Source organism: Lygodium microphyllum, chromosome 19, assembly GCF_053477565.2.
Source record: "Lygodium microphyllum isolate KBCC chromosome 19, Lygodium_microphyllum_v1.1.10, whole genome shotgun sequence".
Classification (NCBI taxonomy): Eukaryota; Viridiplantae; Streptophyta; class Polypodiopsida; order Schizaeales; family Lygodiaceae; genus Lygodium; species Lygodium microphyllum.
The window spans coordinates 77,127,830-77,131,173 of NC_141153.1; the positions used below are offsets into that span (position 1 = coordinate 77,127,830).

A 3,344-nucleotide genomic window follows, 5' to 3' on the forward strand; every position below is an offset into this window, starting at 1 on the left:
ACGTCTTCTAAAGACCAAAACTGGCCTATGAGACAAACTGTGATACAACTGATGAGGTCCAGCTATCCAAAATAAAAGTGCTGAATGAAAAGCTAAAAACTGGAAACTGAAAATACGGTGCTGTGAGTGTGATAAGTGTCGTGTATGTGTATGTACGTATGTAGCTCTAGTACTCCAGATAATGGCTACAAAAGGGGAACAAATGTCGGCTGTGATAGGGGAACAACTGTCGGCTGTGATAAAGTGGTGCGATGTGTATATGTAACAGATGCAGGGACATATACTATCCTGGGATGTAGTAGCAGTCGTCGAAGTCGCTAATAGCAGGTGATCCCTCCTAGATGCAGGATGTGGTACATCGGCGGTGGAGAAAGAGCAAACTGGAGGTCTGAGATCCAATGTGTCGAGTGTCGTCGGATCTCAGTCTATTGTCGATGTAGATCAAGAATCCTCCGGATCTCCTGTCGGTGTGGCTGTGGGGTCCGAAACCCACGGATCCTCATGCGGTGTCTGGTACGCTGGTCCACAGCCTGCTGTAGTGTGAGCCCGGAGGTCTAGCTAGAGGCTGGTACAGTAGCTCTCACTCTGTCTATCTGAAAGAACTGTGTAATAATTGTCTGGGTGGGCCCCTCTCTGACTGGGACCCGCTGTGTGCTCTGCTCTCTGATGTGCCATGCCTCTCCCAGAAAACGGCCAAATGATCTCTGATCCATATCAGTCATACATCCCTGAAGTGAGCTGCTCAATGTGTATCTAGATCTCAACTCTGAGTATGCCGGGCATCTGAGAACAAAATGCTCCTCACTCTCCACCTCTGATCTGCAAAGGGGGCATATCCTCTCCTCCCGTGGGATGCCACTAGCTCTGCCACTCTCAATCATAAACTGATGTGATGATACCCTGAGCTATCCAATAAGAACTCTCAATCGATGTGGCATATAGATCTGCATATATCTCAGAATCTCTATGAATCCCTGCTCTGATATGCTCAAGAACTGTGTATAATAATGTGCCATCTTCGATGGCAGTGGCTGTGCAGGGCTGACCCATGTCCTCTGTATATAAATATGCCATATCTCCTGTCTGATGACTCTGTTCCTCTCAGAGAGAGAGAGGGTGTAAGTGGGAGCCTGAGTATCATATAGAAGAGGTGGGAGTCTATCAATGTCCAGCCCATGTCTGTCAAACCAAGCTCTAGTCTGTGCATACCATGATGTGGTATCCCCCGCTCGAGCCATCTCCTGAGATGCCATATATGCTCTATCTGCAATGCGATCTCTATCCATATCCTGAAATCTGTGTAGGAAGTAGACTGTCTGAAATAATGCCTCAACTAGCATGGGCGGTGTGGCAAGCTCTGCTTGCACAATGTCATGTGGGACTGAGACCTTGTTGTGAATCAATCTAGATATCATGATCACCTGAGGTCTCTCCATCAATGTCCATACATAATCGGCAAGGCCTGGCCCCCATATAGCTGCTCCATACATCAATGCTAGAGTGACTAGAGTATCAAAGAGCCACCCCTTGGTGTGGGGCTCCTGGAAATGTGCCTGATGACACTGTCACTCCATAAGAGCCAATGCTGAGTATCCTCTAGTGAGGCGGTCACGAGCTGCCTGTGTCATCGAGAAAATCCCTGAAGCTGCTGTAAAGGTGACTCCCAAATATACATATGATCCAGTGACATCAATACTCCCTCCTCCTGCCATGAAAATACTCTATCTGCATATCTGAGCTGATGTATGGAATATAAGAACCTTGGTTTTACCAAGGTTCACTGTCATGCCTCTCTATATGCAAAAATCATCCAATGCTAATAAATGCTGCTGTAATCCCTGAACAATGTCATCTGCATATAGTAAGATATGAACTGTGGCTCCACTGAGATCTATACCTCCACCGGCTCGCTGTTGAATAAACTCTGTTATCTCATCAATGTATAGCCCAAATAGAGTCAGTGAGAGTGGGCATCCTTGTTTCACACCAATGGTGCTCAGAAGGGGATTTGATATACCTCCCAGACATCTGACTCTGCTAGTAACCCGCTTATATAGTGCATAAATACCCCACATCATGTCATCATCCACCCCCAGATCAAGTAGGCGTCTAAAAAGCCTCTCTCTCGGAACCGTGTCAAAGGCTTTGCGGAAATCCACAAAGCAACAATACAATCTCTGTTTCTTCACTCATGTCTAGTCGATCAGACAACAGAGAGTGAAGATGTGGTCTATGGTAGAAAATGCTCGTTTGAACCCTGCCTGTCCGGGTGCGCGCATGCACTGGGGGAGAGAGAAAGAAAGAGAGAGGAGAAAAGGAGGGAGAGAGGAGAGAGAGGGAGTGTGTGTGTGTGTGTGTGTGTGTGTGTTTGTGAGTGACAAGGAGAGAGAGAGCAAGCAAGAGAGAAGGTGAGTGTAAGAGAGGGAGAAAGCAAGAAGTTGCTAATTGTGTGTATAAGAGAGAGAGAGAGAGAGAGAGAGAGAGAGAGAGATCACTACATGGGACTGGGATAGATAGATAGATAGAGAGTGAGTGAAAGAGAGAGAGAGAGAGAGAGAGAGAGAGAGAGAGAGAGAGAGAGATGGGAAGGAGAGAAAATAGAGAGAATAATTGGTGGAAGATGGGGGATAGAGAGAGAGAGAGAGAGAGAGAGAGAGAGAGACCTATACTTGAGGTAATTAACATGGGGGGAGAAACATGGAAGGGGATGGTAGTGGTGGAAGCGGTGGAGGTGGTAGTGACAATGGTAGTGGAGGGCGACAATAGAGGTGGTGATGGTGGTAGTGGTGATAGTGGCAATGGTGGTGGTGGTAGAGATGATGGTGGCAGTGGGGGGCAGTATTGGTGCTTGATATGTGCATAAGAGAAGACGAGTAATAAGTGAACTATGTGGAACAAGAAATGGATGTTACCCAGAAAAGCTCATTCAAAAATCTTGCTTCTCGACACACTCTTGGATTGACTAATGCCCACTTTGTTAAAGGCTGAATTGACTTATTTTTTGAGCTGGTTTTTATTATTTTTATGAGTGGAATGGTTGATTCTAAGATATTATTGATTGATTTTGTATGTGTTAGATATATTTTGAATTTTTTTGGGATAGTTTGAGTAGTATTGAGAAGCTCATGATGGTTTTTGATTCAGATATGATATGTTGATTGGCTTTGTGATGTGTTTATTTCATTCTGATAGGTCTATTTTGGTTTCATTTTGGTTTTTTTTTTTATTGAGAGGTTATAATTATTAATAAATGGTTTGAGGAATGATTGAGAGAGTGTTGGATGGTTTCGGATATATTGAATTGGTTTTGGTTTGAGCCATTGGTTTTTGTGTCTTTTATTGAC

At 44.8% G+C, this 3,344-nt stretch overlaps 1 pseudogene; it reads right to left on the minus strand.

The window, feature by feature from the left end:
* Positions 1 to 425: 425 nt before the first annotated feature.
* Positions 426 to 2,279, minus strand: LOC148020055 (uncharacterized; annotated as a pseudogene).
* Between the last annotated feature and the right edge of the window lie 1,065 nt (positions 2,280 to 3,344).